Raw genomic sequence first — 23,477 nt, 5'->3', positions numbered from 1 at the left:
TACTAAATTAGACAACCCACAAAATGGAAGAAAAATTTGTCAGCTATTTAATGGATGAAGGATTAATATCATTAATACCCATAACATTCAAAAGGATTTTTTCCTATCCTATATAGAAGCTTGATCTAATTTTTAATCATATTTAAACATGAAAAAAGGTAAATAGTGAAAGATTAGATGATCTGGTTAATAGATGGGTAAGTGAATTAAACAAAGGTCTCAGAAGCACAAATAAGCTACCAAATATCTGAGGACCCAATACCCTTAACCATAAAGGAAGCACCCCAATTAGAATAGCTACTACTAAAATTAATAATAATAAACAACAGCAAATTTTGTAGAAGATGAAAAGATGCTTACAAACTGCTGGTGGCAATCTGATTTCTGGAAACCACTGTGGAATTCAGTGATTCTAGAACTAGAATCTAAAATGAAAACTAAAAAGTAAGCCTTGCCAGATCACTATGTGGTATACATCTGATGGACTGTAAATAGATACACAAGAAAGATACCTGTACTTACATGTTTATTTCAGAACTGTTTTCTATAGTCAAGCTGTGCAATTATCCAAGATGCCCAATGAATGGATACAGGTTATGTCTTCTAAACTTTGGTAGTATTTGCCAAATAATAGAAACAAAGGCCAAAGTGAGGAAATAGCAAAAAGGTTCCAAGATGGGAAAAATCATTGTGTTTTATGAAAGCATATACTCTCTTTGCCACACCAAGACTGTATGAAAGAGATTTGGAGACCTATTAGAAGACAGTTCAGGGGAACAACTATGTTCCTTTATATTTGTACTTACAGCAACTGTAGCTGTTGGGGAGACAAAGGTTAAGAAAAACAATCATATTATTACTAGATATGAGCTCTAGGAACAATAGTCAGACAACAGTATTCATTTCAATTGGTTGTTATTTATCTTTCTCATTGCTGTGACAAAATTCCTGACAGAAACAAATTAGAAGAGAAAGGATTCATTTATTCATGGTTTCAGGATATGTAGGAGAAACGACTAGAACAGGATGTAGTCCTCAAGGCCTGGCCTGCAGTGAACTACTTCCTCCAAGTAGGATTTGTAGCATTCATTTTTCACAGTTCTTCCAAGTCTCAGTCTGTTCATTTATTTTAAACTCATCAGTAGATTAAACCATGACTAGTTCAGAGCCATCATAATCCTTCACAAGTACCCAAGAGGTATGTTTTAATAATCTTCTAGGTTTTTCTCAATCCAATCAAGTTTGCATTCAAGATTAAGCATCTCCCTAAGTCAGGTAAATCCATCAGAAATAACACGTCATGTTGATTAAAGGGTCAGATAAGGATCATTGATACCAGTAGAAGCTGCCCAAAAGGAAAAATGGCAAGACTTATCACCTCTTTTTCACAGAGCACTGATTGGGCAGTATTTAAACTTTTATACCACTTATCAAGGAGACTATGTATATATATAATTATAATGCATACATTAATAATTAGCACCTACTGTCCCCACTTTGTACTAAAAGATTAATTGTAAAATCTTTTGCTCCTTCATTTCTTGGCTGCATTAGCACTTATTCTGTTTCTCCCATTGAAATAGTGGCACAATTTTTCCATTATCCTCACTTTCTCTTTTGGCACTATTCCTACAAGACTCTTCCTAGTCTTAGATAACCTAAGGAACAATCTTGTTTACTGTCCCACCTTGCAATGAAGTATTTAAACTTTGCTCATTTTCTTTTAATTTCTGTTATGTAATATTTTACCTGTGCCCTATTTGAGTTTTCTCTATTTTTTAATATCAGGAATTTGACTTTTCTTCTTCTTGAAAGAGGAAAGCTTTTGTGATCATCAGCTTTTAAACACATCACAGTAGTATAATAGAACTGATTCAAAAATATTTTAGACATTTAAGGGGAGTACTGGATATATGCTCTCTCTTTTCACATCTAGATCAATTCCACTTCTTAATAATATAAAAATAATTTCTCTACAACTCCTATGAATGTAAAAACTTTCAGATTTTCAAAACCATGCTTGCAGACTATTAAAGGAAGATCTTGTTTACTTTGCAAAATAGACTTTTCTTATTATTTCCTACCTTTAGCTCACTTTCCTCCTTTTGTTAAGCCATTTCAAACTCTTACCATGAAGAGCTATATAAGTATCCTTCACTCTTCCGGTAAACCATTCTAAATACATAGCTTCAAGTATTATTTTGGATTACTCCACTGTTACCTGTCTTAAGATGCATCTGAAACCCCTCTCGAACCACTCATCTCAGATATTGGATGACAGCTGTGTCCCTAGTTTTCTCTTATTTAGTACACACTTTCAAAAGTCAGATCATGTACCTCTCTAGGTATATACTGAGTCACATGTTTTTACATGATATCCATAATCACATTTATCACTATTCCTCTGATCCAAAAGATCTTACAAATACTTCTGTGTGTTTCTTTTCTCCTGTTGACTTTTATGAAGAGCACTTCACAAACAATATGTATTTTTCTGTCTGTACAGCTTTTATCTCAACTGAGAAAAAGGATATTTTCTTTCCAATCCACTTGATTTTGGATTCTTTATTTTGCTCATTAATGCTATCTACTATTGACTAATCTTAAATATTTTATTTAATCTTTTTAATTGCCCTAATAAATATTGAGAATCTTGCCTTTCACATAGTGTTTTGCCAAAGGTTTGCAGTCACTCAGAGAAAAAGGAGTGCATAAGGCCTGAACTATTCTACATAAATGGAGCTAGTCTAGTAAGGAAGGTAAGTACTAGTTCACTTAGGTGCATTGTGCAGGCCATTCCAACCAGATTTATTTCTCTAAACTACAGAGTACAAGCCTGCTGGTGGATTGGTAGAGTCAGACTTTCTACAAGTGCAAGACAAATAAGTTTCAGGAAATCTCTAAACTCTTTGGTGTTGGAATCACTGAAATCTATTCTTCCTAAACTTCTAAGTATCCAGAAATGTCCTTTGTCTTTGCAGAGTAGATTCTTTCTCCAAAATGTATGGGGCTAAGGCCCAGCTCTAAGTATGATAAAACACTCTTCTAAAAAATAGTCAACTTTTACACTTTAAAATTACTCAAATGTCACCTCTATCTGTCATTAATAGTAGTATTCATTTCAGAAGCACATCTTTTCCCTCCGTGGTATCTGCCTTCTGTACTTTCAATACAATGAAAGTTAAATAAGCCAAATAATAACCCTGCAATTATGACAGAAAAAATACCAGCTATGCTCAAATGGAACTGGATAGTTTTCATGTGCTATTATTATAGAATAGAGGTGTAGAATATAAAAATAATAATTTGCAGTCATCTAACTTCTTTCACTTCAATGTCTCAAATCCCCGGGTGCAGGTGGTCTCATTAAGTTTACCAAAGCAATTTAAGTCTAACATGCTCTTGAACTCTCTCTCCAAATCCATTGAGGCCTTTCTGTCACAAATGCTGAACATAACCATTTGAAATTCTGAGCATTCTGCAGATGTGTTTGACCTTCTTTCAGATAAAACTCGCTTAATCATTTAGTAATGTACTAAAATAGGCAAGACTACCTCAATACAAAAGACAATGGTATTTTATACTCTATTGCATAAATCTATATGAACAGATTCACAAGTATGTTTACACCTGTTAAAAGATTATACATGAAGCTAGATTAATTGGCATGATTAAAGCTTTGGATATAAGGGTAGGCAATGATAAGAAATGCCATATCAAGTTCTATGGAGATAAAGGTCATTGTTTCTTAAAACGCCCCTTTACTTAATTATATTAATTATGTATTTTGGCAATACTTGGGTTTGAACTCAGGACTCTTTCCTTACTAGGCAGATGATCTCTCACTTGAGCCATTCCTCCAGCTCATTTTGCTTTAGTTTATTTTCCATTTACAGTCTCACTTTTCTCCATGTTGGCTTGAGACCATAATCTTCACACAATGCTTCCTGCATAGCTGAGATCCTACATATGTTCCACCATTAACTTGCCTAAATTTCCACTCACTTAGGCATGCTACTCAAATGTTTATTACCTTACAATGTAGTAACTATGGAAGTTGCAAACAAAAATGACTTTAATGAAGTGAATAAATGCCTAACTCCAGTATACCAAAGTATGTTAAGTTCCATGAAGACAGTGGCAATATCTATATATTTTTAAGCTTTCTATCCCCAATACTTAATATCCTGACTGGACACACAGTAAATGCCACTATGTGAGAAACATATAATGAAAGAATGATGCAAAAAACAATCTAGAAATTTTCAGGCCATAGTTCAGGAAGGCTAGAGAACACAACGTTAGATCTGAACTTCAGAAATGAAGGAATGGCTTGCAACAAAGAAGGGAATACCATGGCAGGAAGAAGTGTTGCACAAACACAGAGATACAGAGGTGAAAAGGTTCAGCTTTAGGAATATCAAAACGTTCTATTTGGTAGTCCCACATGAGAACGGTAGGGGATGAGTAATAAGTCAATAATGCTGAAAACTCACATTGAATTCAGACTACAGAAATCTAGGAATGTCATGGTAAAACGTCCAGATTTTATTCTGGAAGGATTCTCTGAATATTTCTATTTAAGTTTTCATTCCTTTTGCCAAAGCTTCAACATTCTGGACCAGCTACCATCCTGACAAATAAGCAGATACCCTTAAGAAGCCACTGAGTAGAATCCTGCTATTTCACCTGCCTTGAAGAGAACTAAGGAAGAGGAATAGAGAATCACACACATGATTTGTACAGGCCAGTATCATTAAGTTGAGCAATATCACTAGTTACCACAGCTGTTACTACACAGCTGCAATATTTAACAAACTGTAATCATAGATGACTTTACTTTCATCTTCAGTGCCTTAATGCAAATTCTCTTTGTAAGCTCTATGAGAGGATTTTCTTCTTACCACAAATCTAGCCTCTATCTAAGAAGTGACTGATCCTTAGAGGAAAATGGCACTGAGTAGATGTCCTGGATACACAAAATTGTTCCTTCCATTTACCACAAATAGGAACAGACATTATCTTGAGGAAATTGGGTACAACACATGCCCTAAGGAACTTAGAATCAAATTGGAAAGACTTCAGCACTCTTAAGACCCAGAGGATTTAATGGTATTCGATTTTGTCTTCTCAGACACCTCATGAGTTTAATATTATTACTTTTATTTTACATTTAACAAAATCAAGAACAGGCTGACATTGCTCGAGATGTATTGTAATCATAAACTTCTTTGTTAAATGGAAACTCCTTTCCACAGCTACTTAAAGATAATAACCATTAAAATGGGAAAAATGAAAATTAAGATTAAGTTGTTTGACTACTTTTCCTAATCTAAAATAAGTACCAAAGACAGAGTACAAACCTAATTTGTCTAGCTTCAGAGTCTATACTCTTTCCCATTATGACAGATAGTTTAAGCAGGTGGAAAAACATTCTAATACATTAGCTAAAAGCTCGATCGATAACCTAAGACTATGCGAGTTCCAGAATTTGGCTCCACCTGCCTTTATCTGACATTGCAACTGTTTATTAGTATATTTGTGGCTTTCTTAATTGTGAAACAGAGAGGTAAGTAAGATCTTTAACTTATAGGTTTTTGTGAGATTTAGTTGAGTGATGAGTGTAAAGTGCTTCAGAGAATGGCATACCCAGAAAAAAAGTACTTTAAAGTTAGCTAATATTTGTTCATGTATTTTCATTTTCATGTTAGCAACATTCACACTCTCCAGTACACATTTTCTTGACCTGAAACAATGTCCAACATTTTTCTTCAATTGACTAAATAGAAATCTCTAGGGGAAAATATTGTACTGTAGTCTATCTGAAGGAACAAATGTAATATTAACAGGGACAAAATCCATAAGAGCTATCCTGAGTTTTGGAAACACAAATCTAGCCCTAGTAATTTTCCTGAATCTGATAAATGTGAGTGATTAGCACATTGGTCATCTGCTTCTTTTCCTGCTGGTATAACTACACAAGCTAAGATAATGCATTATGTAGTTTAAAAACTTACCCATGAATGTAAGAGATCCATATCTGTATGAGAAGACTTGAGATGGGGGTGGTGGATACAAGAGAAGCACTCATCCCAGGGTCCAACTCTGCTGATTTGGAAATCAATAAATGTCCAGGGTGGATTTTCTGGACAAGGCTTCCAGCTGTTCTGCAGCAGAACTTCACCTTCATAAGGAGGGACTCCAACTTCCAAGTGGCATTCACTCAAAGTTCTGGATCTTCGCAAGGACGTGGAAGGTAATTCTAATCTAATATCCATTTCTTCCTTCTTCCTAGTGCTCACATGATTAGCTTTCCTTTCTTGGAATTTGGTAAATTTCATACAGGGAATTGATGTGTCATTGTCACCTTTGGAATTAGAAGGAAGCATAAGTTAAACTTTAAGACTTTAAAAATTAAGCCTGTATAATTCTGCATATGGAGACATTAATTAAATTCCAGTTGTACACTACAAATGAATACCACAAGGTAAACCTGGAAGTCCTTCAATTTCACTAAATCATTTAAAATATATACTTAAAGTAAATTCATTGGTTACATGAAATGTTTTTAGGAAAGTAAGATTTACATGAATTTTTGAAACAATATATTTGAATAACGTCAACTGAACTAGAATGAATAAAAGCTCTATGCAGACACCATACTGAAGACATTAATTAAAAACACATATATTTTAAATTCCCCACAATTTACATGCATACCATGATAGGCTTCTATTTCAAAATATTTTCTTAAATTGCAAGGCCATATGTAAAAGAGAACATCATAAGAAGCAAATCCCATTCTTTGCTTTATTTAAAGGAACTTTAAGGAGTGAAATCTCAGTGGATAGGGGATGAAATCCTACTGACATTCAGGAATAGCTATTTAATATCAATTTGCAAATACATTTGCACATGCAGTGTATTTTATGGTGAAATTGTTTGAAAAATCTAGAAAGAGACTTAGAAACTAAAAGAGTATATTATAAAGTCAGTGCTTTGTTTATACAATGTGGCTATGGACCTGATGACATTCCTAGTACAATGAACCTCACTAACACTTCTCTCACTCTGTCTGGGAAACTGGTCCTAAAGAGAAGAAGAAATAAGATGGAAGGCAGATGTAGGGTTTCCTCCTTGATAGGGATGGGGGATGTGTTTTCAAATAACAGTAATCAGCAATGCTTAAGGTTTAATAATTCCTTTAAGTCCTTATCAGGATGGTCTTCGTTAACACAGATTTTACCAGTTCTCCCTTACATAGCTTTAGTCATTTACAGATCTCATACTCACTGTGATTTTTTAAAGTTGGTTTGGTCTCCTCCAGACTCCGCATCCTATCCTTCTTGGTCCACATCAGTTTCTGTAGTCGCCTTAAGGTCCCCGTTGATCCTTCTGGGTCACTGTCTGATCTTACAGTCTAGCACAAACACCAATCAAGATCAAGATAGATTATTCTCTATAAGAGATTAAAAATTAAATATGTTGAAATTGTAAATATAAGAATAAAAATAAGGGAAACTTAAAATCTAAAACTCTGTTTAAGCAATAACTTTAAGGAATCACTTGAAAGCACATTACATGTGAGGGATTCAGAATCATAAAATAGGTGATAACTAGTTAATCATGCTAAATCGGTGTAGATTTTACCACTTGTTTTAAACTTCAAAATGCAGCAAAAGGGAGTGATCAGAGCCATCTAATGGACTGGCTCCTGCCATATGTCAAAGGAACAAGTCTGCAGTATAACACAGATGGAAGGCCAGGAGAGAAGTTGCTATTTACAAGTGTTGGAACAAAACTGACAGGATGCAAAGAACACATCCACCTGCAGGTATCAGAAAACATAGAATTTGATTTCTCTCCATTTTTCTTTTGGAAATCTGTGGTTTCAGGTATCAGGTATATTCAAGTAATAGAATTTTCATTTTGCAAAGATATACAGAGTGAAACAAAATATAGCCACAGCACAACACACTAGTCTTTACTCTAGCAGCCTTATTTGTTTTCTGTGAAAACTGTGAATTAAAAAATTGAAGCTGGGTGCTGGTGGTTCACATCTTCAGGAGACTGAGATGTGAGGATTGAAGTTCAAAGCCAGCCTGGGAAGGAATGTCCATGAGACTCCAATTAACCACCAGAAAACCGGAATTGGCACTGTGGCTCAAGGGTAGAGCACTTGCCTTGAGCTGAAGAGCTCAGAGACAGTGTCCAGGCCCAGAACTCAAGACCCATGACCAACAACAAAACAAAACAACAACTGATTAATGACATTTATGACTTATTTGAAAAGGGTACAAAATATTTCCCACTATTTGAATGTTGATGAATTTGTATTTTACTACTTTTATCATTTTATTCATATATATGACTAAATGAATATGAATATAATATGTTGACATATATAATCTTATATATAGTTAATTTACATTATCTTACCAGAAAGTATTTTTTTTAATTTTATTTTATTTTATTTGAGAACATACTGTACAGAGGGGTTACAATTACATGGGCAGGAAAATGCATACATTTCTTACCAAGCATTGCAGCCTCCTCCTTTGTTTACCCTTCACCTCCCTTCCCAGCCTCCCCCTCCCCCCCACCCAATCATACCCCCTCTCCCCCCCCCCCGACATTGTAAAGCTCGTTTTTGACATGACATTTTGTACTTCTCATTGATGCAACAGGTCCACCTGAATCCTTAAACGACTTGTTTGTCCCCGTCTCCTCCACATGTTATACTGACATCAAATATAGTGAAAGCGGGCTTACCAGAAAGTATTAAATTTATCATATAAAGTATTATATTGAAAATATTCTAAATCTAAATATTACATATACAAACATATACACATGTATCTGTGGGGGATGTGTATGCACATATATCTGTATCAATATATATACAAGTGAATGATTCAATTCCTCAATTCCTCAATTAATTCAATTAATATTTGAATGAGACATACTTATAATGACACTGTCTTTGAGAGCAACTGTGAACCCAAGGAAATATTTGGAGGTAGAGGCAGTCTGACAGGCAAACATTTGTATTCTTGACTTTTGGTTGGTCATGGGGCCTGAACTCTGGGCCTGGGTGCTGTCCCTCAGCTCTTCAGCTCACGGTTAGCACTCTACCACTTTGAGCCACATCTCTTTTTCTGCTTATATGGTGCTAAGGAATCGAACCAAGGACCTCATGCATGTAAGGCAAGCATTCTACCACTGAGCCACCTCCCCAGTCCAAATATTTGTAATCTTTAGAATGAGATTTTTATTTGGGGGCTTTAAGAATGAATAGTCAATATAAAGTTGGTATTCAGGTTCTGCATAATAGCTCTCAGTAAGAAATCTAACTAACATTTTATCGGAACAAGCTATACATAAATGGAAAAATGTTTTACTAACATTAATCTTTCAAACCAAGGTGGTGACTGTGATGTCACAAATGCTAAGGTATGCAAAAATATCCTGTATCTTTTTCCCTTTAGTTTAAAACAATTTCTATTGTTGACTACTTTTTGTGTTATTGTCTTTCATACTGGAAGGTTTCTACATTTAGATGTGTGGGGTCTCATGGTACAGAAGTTTGAATAAAAATAGTCTCTTGTTAATTCCTTCATATACTATGATACCCTTTTAAAGGCTCTTTTATGGTTAATTTTTGTATCTTTATTCACTAATTCATCTTGGGGATTTCTGACACGTCTTCTGAATTTAATTAAGAATTAATTTCCTATGCTTAGTCTAGTGCATGGCTTAATGAATGTTTTTTTAATGGAAATGAAATCTTGATTTTATACATAAGAGTCTTTTTACTGGGGGGGGGGTGTCTGTCCCCGGGGGCTGAACTCTGGGCCTGGGTGCTGTCCCGTAGCTCTTCAGCTCAAGGCTAGTGCCCTTAAGCCACAGTGCCAGTTCTGGCTTTTTTCTGCTTATGTGGTGCTGAGGAATCAAACCCAGGGCCTCGTGCATGTGAGGCAAGCATTCTACCACTGAGCCATCTTCCCAGCCTCCTAGGATTCTTATCCACAAATGGAACCCATAAGTACAATTTTCATTTTAGACTGGCAACTTTCAGTATAACCACCTTCTCTTGCTACCAAGTAGCACCTTCCTGAATCCATATTCCATAACAACATTATGACAATATTTCATATAGTATATATTATTAGTGTTTAACAATGTTGATAGTTATAATTAAGTTCATATTATAAGAGATATAAAATCATGACCACTCCTCTAGAATACTTTCAAACTACTGTTTAAACTCAGTCTACTAATCTATTGCCTTTATATTTGTACTGAGCGTGGTTAAAATTTATGACAATGTGCCTTTTATTTCTAGATACATTCTAACAAGTTTCCCCTCAACTAAACTGAGTATCCAAATAAACTTTTATTGAGAACCTACTATAAATTAAGCATTAGCCCAACATTCTGTCAAACAAGTGGATGAATTCACTGCTTTCAGGGAATTCATATTCTCAAAGAAGTTGATGCATGGTAAAGCTATAAACAAGACAGAACTAAGAAAGAGAGATAGAGATAGAAATGTCATACTGAAATTTGAGATAGAAATGTCATACTGAAAATTACAAGGATGATTGGACAAAGTCAGGGAAAGGGTGCTCATTAATTTAGGATGCTTAGGTAAGATTTACTGAAAAATACTAAATCTGAGAATTGCATAATAAAGAAATTGATATAAAGATTTGAAGATGGCCTGGGATTCAACAGATGGTCAAGGTGTAAAATACACATGGAATTTATATGGAATATATGTGTTTAAATTTTTCTATCAACTTATGCACATGTGTAAAACTATAATACACTTACATGTATATAACATACAACTACATATATGTATACATTTATACACACACATGTATATGTATGCATACATATGCATACATTTATGCATACATATACATGTGTGTATACACACACATATGTGTATGTATGTTGGCAGAACATTTATCTTTTAATTTTATCCCTTCCATTATATTCTAGAAACTTACACTTGTGGAAACTAGACCTAGTCACCTGTTTGATGCAAGCTTTTTATTTTTTACGTATAATGAAAATGAAGCTAGAAAGCAATATGAGAGTTTGAGGTTAAAAAAATCCCTTTGTTCTTAATATCTGATTTAGAAAAAAATCCTTTTTAATGCCATCTTTAACAAGTATTAAAGAATCCTATTCAACTCATATCTATTTTACATAATTTCTTCAACAAGGTGAAGAGTGGGTTTTAAAAATTCATATTTTAGCTTACTTTTGAAGAAAGCTATAATTAAAATCCTGAAATGCCACCAAAAGTGGCACTATGGCTCAAAGTGTTAGATGTTAGCCTTGAGTAAAAGAGCTCAGGGACAGAGCCCAGGCCCTGAATTCAAGCCTCACAGTTGACCAAATAATAATAATAACAACAGCAATAATGATGATGATGATGATGATAATAATAATAATAATAATAAGTGAAATAAATGGCTTTTCCTAGTTTGTAGATTCTTTTCTAGCACTAAGATATATTGCTTTTAAAATTGGGAGACATTTTATAATTTTATGATTCTACTGTAGGTTTTTCAATACTCAAATCTGTCTCTGCCTACCAGGAAAGGAAGGATGCAGGTTTTGAGCATGAATTATTCATGGTTGAAAAATGATTCCTAGAGACTGGATACAAAGAGAAAGTTATTTTCATGAAATAAAAATGAAGCTTTAAATTGCATATTATTAACCCCAAAATTGTTATCCTCACTCATTTCCATACAAGGTGGCTAGGTTCTTTCATAACCAAAAACATACCCTAAAAAAAGATAATTTGTTTCTTCAGAATGATCAATGAACATTTAGTAGCTCAATGGACAGTAACGAAATGGAGAGGATTAAAACCTAGGAACAATCAAAGCAAACAAATGAAAATAAGCAAGCACATTTCACATTCTACTGCTTCCTTGAAACTACATCTCACCTAAATCGCAGCTGCAAAGTAATTTATTTGGGAAAATAAAATATTGATGGAAGAAATAATTACACTTGGTATGACACAGCTGTTGATATCGTCTAGTGTCTTTGCTTATATATGTTATATATACATATATATATATAGGTGACAGAGACAAATTAAAATAAAACTGAATCAGTGGTTAAAATAGAGCTAGGCACAATAAAACAATTAAAGATATAAAGTAATTGAATAAAACAAATAATGAAATAAAAGACTGTTTTCCAATAAGACATAGAGGCAATTTGTAATGCATTCAGCACACATTTACTTAGTGAGCACTATATCTGTGGAAGATGAAAAAAAGAAGGGGACATTTTACCAACATGTGATGCTCATTGCTCAGTACCAATGCTAGGAGAAATAGTCATCCATTACTGAGCCAGTCCTTCCATTGGAAGATGAGCTTGGAGTTGCAGTACAACTCTACACACTTCAGTACAGATATTTAAACTGAAAAACTGGACAAAACTGCATATGAAGAAAGATGATGTGTGTGACAGATGTACACATACTAATGGAAAGAATAGGAAAGAGTATTACATGGAGGAGGGAGCAATGTGTTTGGCTAGAGGATTAGCAGGCATCTGAACAGTAAATAGTATAATTTGCCATCTCTAGCATCTGTAAACCAAGTGTGCAAACACAGATCACACACTCAAGTCCTAATTCAGGTTGTTAGTCCTTCTCCTTCCTCTGAAGAGATTTTTTAAGCATAATCTTGTTCTTATAATAAGGACCTTTCTGAGAATGCAATAAGAAAGTGGATTTTTTGAAGCCCCACAGGCCTTATCTTCTGTGGCATAAAAAATTCGCAACTTCCTGAATATACCTTCATATACTTCTATATGAACATTGTATGCACAGTGCCAATGCTGTTCTTTGCTCATTGGCTGATAAGGGGTCAGTCTTTTAAAATGATGGCCAGGTCAAGCCAAATGAAAGCTTCTGGGATTAACCAAATTAGAGATGCAAATGAGGGTCATGCTAATTTAAGGTGAAAAGCCAAAGAAGTCCCTTCTTCCTTCTTATGTATTATCCCCTGTTCTGAAATTTTGAACAACTCTTTAGAACTCTTCATAAGAGCATTTCTCTTTGTAAGTACACTCTCTATATGTGAAAAAAAGTCAGATAGTAGAAAATTTAAGAGCTAGTTCATAAGTGAAATAATTGTTATCACCTATGGGATTTCTAGCAGGCAGAAAGAGACATACACAGGAAATAAGCATGAGACACATATGAGAAAAACACCTCCTGTAATAATCAGCCTGCTCTAAATATCTGGCCCTGCTGTGTTCACACTCTGTCTTGTGGCTAGCTGTGTGAACTTTAGCAAGCCACACTTCCTCCACACTTCAGCTCCCTCAGCTGAAAAGTAAGAAGATCAATCAGAAAAATCCATTGTTCTTCAATGAAGGTGAGTATAAGACTAAAGAAATATTTCCTGTTACTACAAATTCTTGGACCTTAGAAAAGTCACAGGGGAAATGTGGGAATGAACTATGAGCCATCATAGATTATTACAGTTTGAAGATATTTTTACTAGTGCAGCATGTACTGCATGTAAAATGAGGAAACTGAGACACAGAAGTGTGAATTTAGTGGTTAAAGAATACAACCAGTGGTATGGTCCATTAATTCACTTTTCTTGTGTCTATTTATTATTAATATATTTCCTAGTCTTCCCAAGTGCATACTTTTATATTAATTTGGAAGTCCTTTTGATACTCATTGAGATTCATCTATTTTTTCACAATTTTTGATACTTAACTAGCTATTAAAAACTCAAGAGGCATGGGAAATAGCAAGCGCAGAATTCAATTACTTTTCACAGAGCATGAGTAACATTTAAATAGTACCTTTTCGTCACCTCTCCCTATCTAGTACAGTTATCACTCTTGGACAAAAAAGTAATCGTCAAGGAGAAAATTGTTACCAAATTCAGAGGTTAATAATATATCAGTTATCTTTGATAAGAAGAGTATGAATAAAGATACTTTTATCATATTCATCCCTACATAAAGAAACATGATTGTTCAGGGTATTTATTGGCACGAAATCTGCAAGTCTGTATTACATTGTCATTTTGGGAAACAATAATCAAATACATTATATAATTTAGTCTGCAGTGTTCTTGTAAAGCTGTCTGGGACAAGCACTATAAATAGAATGTACAGTTTATTCAAGTCCATCATTTATGGTTCTTGCCAATGTGGATGATAGCTCAGGAAATTTGCCAGGCATTCAAAACATGTCCTTTACATGAACCTCTGTCTAGCAATGGCTCTACAGAGAAAGAAAGATAGTTAGATGCTATCTGAGGATTTTAATATTGTAAGAGATAACTGTCTTACAATGAATTCTTTCCAACATTATTAAAATTTCCCTAACTCTGAAAAACTACTAAATTTTAGAGGGAAATTTTCAAGTAGCATCCTTCTTTGAAGGATGTGTTTTAGGCTTTCTAAGTGGTAGCTGTAAACAACTGAAATAAAAAGTACAGGAAACTGTGTTCATTAAAATTAAGAGAAAGAGATGCAATCCCCACTTAAGTAGAAGGATCTTGGGAGAAAGTCCTCATCATTTCATGAGCAACAGGTGTTTTGAGAAAGAGACAGACACCAAAGTTCAGAAATCACACCTAGAAAAGGAAAAGGAAACAGCAATCTAAAAAAAAAAGTGAAATTGAAAAAAAAAAAGTTACACAGCTATCAAAATAATTGGAAAAGGATCCATTGTCTCAATTACAATTATTGTCTTGCTATCAAATATGCTGATTAATGTGTCATCAATGACTTTGATTATACGTATATACACGAAAATGAATATAGGAATATGTGTATGTGAATATGGACTATATGTACATTTTCTGGAATACATGTGTACTGAATGTGATATATTTTATGTATATGTTAGATGTGCTCCTGTCATCTCATTTACTGCATTCCCAAGCCATGATTAAAAAAATTCTGAAAGACTGATAGGAAGAGAGCAGGATTGATCAAAGGTATGATTATGAAGCAGGGTTTTCTGTAATCCCTTAGTGCCCTATTCTAGCTGGCACATAATCAATAGCTATCTTTGGATCTCTGGTACCATTTAATCCCAAACCAAATGTACCTTTGGAATTGGGAAACATCTCAGTTCATATCATGGCATATGTGTGCATATATATATATATATGAATATATATATATATATGTATCTTACATATAGGGTTTATCAGTTAAAGTTTCCTACCATCAATTTCTACTTCTTTTGAAAATTCCATGAACCTGGTATCATGCACAGTTTCTACCCAGGACACTTCAAGATTTAAGCAATGGACATTGATTGTGGTTGTAAGACACAGAGTATTCTTGTCTCAAAGTTGCCATTTCCCACAAAATATTCATATGTTAGAAACTAATACACAAGGTGATACCACTAGAGCTTGGAGGAAAATGATCAAGTCATGAGGGCTCTTGAAAGGAACCAGGACGCTTATAAGAAAAGTTGAAGGTGATTTTCCTTTCCATGATATGAAGATGGAGGAAGAAGCGATCATCTTTGAAGAAGAGACACTGAAACCTTGGATTCGAGTTTCAACCTCTGTGATGGATAAATTTCTGTTCTTAAAAAATTATATAGTTTGAGGTAATTTTTGTAGCATCTTAAATGACTACAGCATATGAATTTTAATGTTTTACTATGAGATGAAGTCCTTCAATGGAACAAAAAGATATTTAACAAAAGGAGTGTGTCAGTGTTGGGATCACTTCAGGAAACAGTATTCATATGCTTTTTTAACTTGTGTACTTATAAAAAATAATAGAATACCAATTTACTAGTAAGGAAACTGAAGCTCAAAGTTTAAATAAAAATATAAAGTCAAACTTTCTGGCTCATATAAAGATAAGGCAAACTGGGGTACAGTAACATTTAACTCTAGGCAGACATTTTGACTTATAGTAGACAAGTTATAACCAAGGATTAAGAGGCCAGAAGCAGAAAAGTGACAGTCTATCTGAAGTAACTGAATTTTATTTTGCTATTCTTTGCACCTTTGGTTTGTCACATGTTTAGGTTTGGGCTACATTTTCAGGCTGCCAACTATTATCTGGAACTTGGGGCGGTCTAAGTTACAAGAATGTGCAATTGGTTCATTTCTGTGAGCATTCTCATTGTCAGAACTGGTTTCCATAGAACTTTGAGAATTCAAAGCCTTAAAAAAATGAAGTAAAAAATGGTTGAAATGGGTGTAGAGTGCTCTAACCCTTAATACTTTCATCACTACCATATAAGGAGGAATGTATCACTCTACAGATCTACATATGTATTTTAATTAATTTGCTCAAAAATATCTTTCACTCTAGAAGGAGCTTGGGGAGGGAATGGGGAGAAGCAGTGGTAAATGTTTTGGTTTAGTCTTGAGCAGGGGTGCCTGACAGTACTTAATATCTCCAGCAGTGAAGGTAATAAATGCTAGCCTGCTTTTTGATCATGAATATGAATGGCGCTCCGAAGGCTGAATGCAACCTAAAAATTTACGTGAGAAATGAGGCATGCAACATTTTTGAAAATATATTAGCCCAAAGTCTGCATTACTGCATATTTTATACCCTTTTCAATATGCTCCACAAGATTTGAGCCATCCACAGAATGTTGCCAGAGAAGAACAAACAAGAACAAGGATACAATAAAAGCAAATGCTGGGGAATCCAAGATGCTTTTTATGATCAGTGTAACGATCACAGTCCTAAGCAGACGGCTTTTTTCAAATTCTATCCAACAGCATTGCTCCTACTAGCCTAGTTGTCTAGCAAGTTTACCCCAGGCCAAGAACAAAGGAAAATTCATGAAAGCAGTCCGTGCTGAAGAAAGCCTTCCAGGATTATCTTCATCTGCCCCTTGGTTCCTTCTACCTTCTTCCAGGCTGGAGAGTTTTCCTTTCCTTTGGGAAACATGAAGGCTGCATCTTCCTGAATACTTCTGTTTGAGAATTTACTATAGGTTTGAATTTTACTCTGAACTTCCCACTATCCAAAATGTATGTGGTAGATACGCTCACATCACAATTGTAACTTTGTTACAATTCGTGTTTTGAGAGCTTTATGCCTTATTTCACATTCAGTTTGTAACATAGTGAAATGGCCATATGAAAATGCTTAGTGTTCTAGCACTGTAAAATAAAATAAGTATTTATTATTTTATTCTTTCCTAGGTTAAGTATTTGAATTGTATAATGAATACATAGAATTGCAATAAGAAGAAGCAAAAAGCAACTTCACTTTCTCTAGGAGTCTTTTGATTGCCAAGACCATACCCAAGCCAAGTTTAGCCTCACTGAGTAAAAAATGCATGGGGCATCCTATCTCTGGATGATGTCCATAGATTGTCCCAGTCCCAGGCAATTTTCTAATTCAGGTACTTGATTCTTAGGCCTTCATCACAACAATGCAGTTGGATAGGAGTGTGGCTCAGAAATCTGCATTTTCAAATGAGTCTGAAACACACAGTGCTTAGGATTCTTGCAGAAACACTACTGCAATGCTCCTTTTCTTTCTAACAGACTGTAGAAAACTGCTACATTCTACCTTCTGCCCACGATCTACACTCTGCTCACAATATATATTCTGCCCATGGCAGAGGCTAGTCTCTCCCTTCATAGCACCTGTTCTTCTCCATCAGAGAATCATTTGCTTCCTTCCTCATCTTTCAAAAGGCACACTGCACCCACTTTTCCTCCACCACAAGAAATGAATGCCATCTTTACATGACACATTATGTTAAGCCAAAATGTTTTGTCTTACAGATAAACATTTCTTGGTAAAGTTCAAGTGAATATCTGTTAAGAATAAGAAGAGCAAGTGAAGATAGATAAGATCAGTTCTTACTCTCAAGTGAGGATTCCAGGATGAGTTGGTTTCTAAATGTGTGCCACTCAGTATGAATTCCTTTTGAATATTATTTAATACTAAACTACATATTACCACTGGATAGTTAGCACTCTAGAGCCAACACTCCCTAGCCCACTAAAACCTCCAAAAGCATTGGCAATAGGGTGAAAAATTATCGCTCATCATTTTCTTTTGAAGAACTTTCTACATTATTTTCTTTTTATCTAACAGGTAATTCTATTTTTTTTTTTTTCCTGCTGAGAACCTAAAGAAAAAAATTCTCTTGGCACACGCCATGTCTGGAGAGCTCTTCCTGTAAACCAGCCATTATTTTTCCTGGCTATCAAATTATGTTTCACTTAGATATTTATCTGAGACTTCATCTGAATTTAGGAAATTTTAACTGTATATTTCAGCAATAATCTACCAGGCACATGCATGAAAGTATCATGGAGTCTTCGCAAAGAGGAAAAAGAAGAGAAGGAGGAGGAGGTACACAGGAGAAAAGAAGAGGAGCAACAATAACTATATTTTTTAAATATTAACTAAATGCCAACCACAAACCTAAGTACTTTAGAGAAATATCTTACTCCACCTTTCTGACAGTCCTGAGATACATGATCTTTTATAGACATGTTTGACAGAGATATGCAAATAGAAGCATAAAGGACCAGTGCTTTACCAAAAGTCACAAAAAGCTAAGCCAAGATACAAAGCAAGCATACTGTCTGAATTCAGACCTCTGATCCAAGTATACTTTTGGGTGAACTGATTGAATTTTGTGTGCTCAGGCAACGTGTTAGCAGGACTCAAAAGAATAGATGCATAATTCCACCAGTATCAGAACAACCTGCAGAAACTGTAGTTGATCAACGTTAAGGTTCACTGCTTAATTCATTGGAGTGCCCCCAAAACCTTGGAAATTAGTCTGGATTTAGGCATGGAAGTTGTTTCTCTTCAAGAAATCTACCTACAATACAGAATTCACATATTATATCTTCTGCCTATTGACCGGTCTCCTGCACTATGGAAGGTCAACTCTAAATTTGGATGGTCAGTTCCAACTACTTTAATAAAACTAACGTGATTCAAAAGGACCCTATAATTGTGAGAAGAATAACAAAAGTCACTCTGATAGCTCTATTGACCTGTATAATCTTCCTTACTTCCAGATGGATAGGAACTATTTATTCATTAATATTATTTTTAGGGAGAGCCAACGTTTAGGCAATCTTAATTACTGGAAATGTTAATTAAAGCAACATCAAAGGAATATGTCAGGAATCACAATATGGGTTTTATATCAATGTGAAGTCTCAAGGTGCAAGCCCTACACCCAAGGTTGCCCAACATTTGGAAGCACTTAGCATGGGTTCTCCTCAGAGAACTTTCCACTGTACTAATTTAACAGGCCCATGATTATTTACCAAAATGCTCTAGAGCACAATGATTTACATAAATGGTTTATTATCTCAAAGTGGTTTATTATCTTGTCATCAGTTGCTTTTTTAAAAATTTATGATCCAATTCACAGGAATACAAGCATGGCAACTACAAAACAACCAACTCTAAATAAATATAAAACATCTACAAGGCAGTCTAAATATTGTTCACTATAGCTGGCATGTTATAAAGTTCAATAACAGGATGATTTTCATAAAACACCATATAAGCTTTGACTATTTACATTACTCACCTGATAGGAAGTTCCTTGTAAATTTTTTTCATGGAAACTATGTATATTATTAGTCAAACTGAAATCATCTTCATCTGGATCTATAAAAAGAGATAAAAGTTAAACATAGATTATCAGAAATTATAAGATTTGGGACTGTGAGTGTAATTCATTTTTAGAGTTTTCTGCCTATAATGAGTACAGTCCTAGACGTAATTCACAGCATCCTAAGACAGAAACAAAATAATTATAGGATTTTGGAAGATCAGATGCGATATAATAGGTTTTATATTTCCATTTTGTCCTTTAAAGCATTACATTGACTTGTTCATAAAATATCCCTTTCTCTAAGATATATTCTTTTTAAATGAAACACATAAAAGATAGCAACATAACACCAAAAACAAAAATGTCAAGCACTATGTGTGTTCTTAAGCAAGCCATGGTAATTTACTGGGACTCCGTTTCTCTCTTGATAATAAAAGGAAGTGATACCAGCAACAAAAGCTTCAGTTACCTACCTTCCCTATTTCTGTTAAACTAAGCTTTCCCCTCCTGCCATTTTGAGTTTCATTAGTTTTGATCCTCTCAACATGAATTATTTATGCCGAAACTGTTCTAGGCATGGTTTAGTGAAAGCTTTGGAATTTGGTATCCATTTGCTTGCAGCTACATGGAACCTTTTCAAAAGTAACAGCAATTCTCTCTTAGCCCTTGAGAAAAGGACTTCATTTACTTAATTCTGAAGTTCACAGTGTGTTAAAAGAGGAAAAGACTTCTTGGGTCACCCAATCTAAGTCTTTTGTTTTATAAATGAGGATGTGACACCCCTAAAAATCACTGACCATCAAGCTAGTGGCTTCTCCTTTGCCTTCACTTCTTTTTACTTGTTTTCAGAGCTTCAGTTTTTAATTGTTCTTCTCATAGCTTGTGACAGGTGGGACAAGCAAAGACTATTTAATCTTACAGTTGCATAAACATGCAGAAATTCCTTCAATTCTCCTTCATAGCAATCATTAAAAATATGCCAAATGCATGCATGACTCAATGTCAAGACAATTTATAACAATAACTTAATATTTAAGCAATAATAACCTTACTGTAAGATTCTGACAAACAGCTAAGTCTCAAAATGAACTGATTTTTAGCAATCTGGTTCTTTGAAAGAGGGTCTTCTATTCCAGGATCAAGATGTTAGAAGTTGTTTTAATAATTTGTTCTCTTTCTAAGCCTCTGTACTTAGAAAACAATTTCTCCCTCCTTTCATTTCTCTTCATCTTTCTTTGATCTCAATGATCTTTAGAGCACTCCTCCTAGAGACATTCCTCTATGTGTGGGAAAGTGTAAAGCATCCCCTTCTACACTAGAATCTGGGAACTAGGTGAGGAAATAAGATGCAAGGATGTGCAACGCACTTGTGTAATGATGCAAGGTAGTAAAATGAGTGATTCAGACAAAGTGTTATGGGAAAAGACCGTTCTAGGTCAGACAACTGAGGAAAAGGCAGGGTTGTTAGGGAAGCTTCAAGAATGAACACGGAAATGAAAAGGTACCAAAAAAAAAGTATAGATACAGCAAAAATGCTATGAACATTGGCTGATAGAGCAGATTGAGTAGAACAGGTTTGAACTATGACCCTATCCCACAGGGCCATTCTGGGTATAGTCCAGGAAAACAGGGCTGGATTAGGTAAGTGTGGCCAATTTTTAATGAACTTTGATTACCAGCTAGAACAATTTGGACATGACCAATTAGCTCAATTTTACATGTATAAATATCCACAGGAGTCAACAACTAATTTTAATAAATGAAGTCAATTTAGTCAAGGAGTCAGTGGGATTTCTGAAGTGAGCCAGAAGGCCAGGGCGTCAGCCAAAGGGTAATCATAACTCTCATTTCTCTCAAACTAAAGCCTCCTGAGGCACTCAGTCCAGGATTATGTATTTCAAGAAAATATCAACGTATGGGTTTTATTATAAATTTTTTCTTAGTTTTAAAATACCATATGGCCTCCAGAAAATCTTTTTTTGAGAACATATTCAGTTAAAACCAGGTACCTTGCTGAGCACTAAGAGGAGGCTGAGATCTGAGGATCACAGTTCAAAGCCAGCTCAGGCAGAAAAATCTGTAAGACTCTTATCTCCAAAAAACCACCAAAAAAAACAGAAGTGGCACTATAGTTCAAGTGGTTTGCAGTAGCCTGGAGCTGAAGTGCTCAGAAACAGTGCCTAGGCCCAGAGTTTAAGACCCACACAGACAAAAAAAAAAAAAGGTGCCAGGTATAGCCTATGCTGTGTTAAATGGGAAAAATACAAGAATGTTGGATTAATGATGCAATAAAATGATGATCTCCTTTTATGAATATTAACCATTCTATGTGTGTCTCATACACTTTTATTTATCTATGATCTCTCAAATATTCCTCTACAAAGAGAACATAAGTAATTTCATTTTAAGTGTCAACAAGTGGAAATATTCAGGTTGTATTTCTTAAAGATGGTCACAACCATTATCTCCAGTGCCGCATGGGCTTCTTCAGTGTGACCCGACCATTCTTCCAAGAAATGGAGTCTCATGTTTCTTATGTTGACTCTCAGCTAAACTTGTGTATCCCAAGAAATTGTAGTGGATATGATGCGCTGTAGCTTCTGCATTGATATCTTTGGATACTCATTTCTAGACACTTCCTTGTTTGATGTGTGAAGATTTTTGTGTGTTCCTCCTTCCCAAAACCCAACTCTTAATGATGGGAAAACTGAAGTTACATGGAGAGGCGCACATATGAGAACCCAAGCTGAGCCCAGTCTATCCAAGATCATTTCTTAACATATAAGTGAGGAAATCTGTACAGATTCCAGCCCTCAAGCCCTCCCCAATCTTCTAATCTTCCTAAGTGAAACTCAGATATCACATCACGAAGTTCTGCTCTGACTAAATTACTGTCATCTGACTGACTTTCATGAACCTAAAAAGAAAAAAAAACCAAAAACATGGTTTTATAGTAGTAAGAATCAGGGTGGTTTGCTCACAGAGGTAGATTATCATGACAGGCATAAATTACATAATGGGTCACAAGTATCTGTATGTTTAAGACTGTACCATTCAGCATAAAAACTGAGATTCAAATGAACAGTCAAATGCACATATGTAATAATGGGGTGGTATGAATAATGATATTTGACCGTATTAATATTCACACAGGTGACTATAGTATTAGTAAGAACTCCCTTAACAATTTGAAGGTTGTTAAGATCCATTTGGATAAAATACAGGAACTCTGAAAGTTGTCATTCAGAACAGAATGCTTCCTTGGAAGGTGAAGAGGCAATGCTGCAACAGGTGACCTTTGCCCCAGGAGTTTATTCCCACATCATCAAAGCAACTATGATGTGAAAAAAGACTCCTGTCTGACATTCCTCACACAGTCCAGTGTAGCCTAAGTCAAACTGCCCGCTCTTGGGAAACTCATTTTTAATGAAATGTGATGGGCTAGGAGTATAGCTCAGGGATAATACTCACTTGCCTAGCACGCATGAGAACCTCGGTTTAAGCCTTAGCGATGTCCCCAAAAAGCTAAATTAAAAAAATTGGATTGCTTCTTCTATATCATTGAAGAACATTGTTGGGATTTTGAGGAGTATTGCATTGAATTTGTAGATAGCTTTGGGCAGTATTGTCATTTTCATGACCTTAATCCTTCCAATCCAGGAGCATGGGAGGTTTTCCTACTTCCTTAAATCTGCTTTAATTTCCTTTTCCAGGTTTTAAAAGTTTACATCACAGAAGTTCTTTACATCTTTGGTTAAGTTAATTCCAAGGTATTTTTTGAGGTTATTACAAAAGGAGTTGCTTTCCTGATTTCAGTCTTGCTCTTGCCATTGTTGGCATACAGAAATGCTACTGATTTTTGTGGGTT

General features: G+C 35.0%; 1 long non-coding RNA gene across 1 annotated transcript; it reads right to left on the bottom strand.

Annotated features, from left to right (window-relative positions):
* Positions 1–6,255: 6,255 nt before the first annotated feature.
* LOC122105580 lies at positions 6,256–20,009 on the bottom strand. The gene is made up of 3 exons (XR_006147053.1): positions 19,583–20,009; positions 7,294–7,420; positions 6,256–6,367 (listed from the first exon to the last, which is right to left on the bottom strand). It is a non-coding gene; the product is annotated as an uncharacterized LOC122105580 (long non-coding RNA).
* Between the last annotated feature and the right edge of the window lie 3,468 nt (positions 20,010–23,477).

This window comes from Dipodomys spectabilis, unplaced genomic scaffold, assembly GCF_019054845.1.
Source record: "Dipodomys spectabilis isolate Male_0828 unplaced genomic scaffold, ASM1905484v1 ptg000032l, whole genome shotgun sequence".
NCBI classification, from domain to species: domain Eukaryota; kingdom Metazoa; phylum Chordata; class Mammalia; order Rodentia; family Heteromyidae; genus Dipodomys; species Dipodomys spectabilis.
The sequence above is the reverse complement of the archived record's forward strand: the minus strand, read 5'-3'. Positions and strand labels throughout refer to the sequence as shown.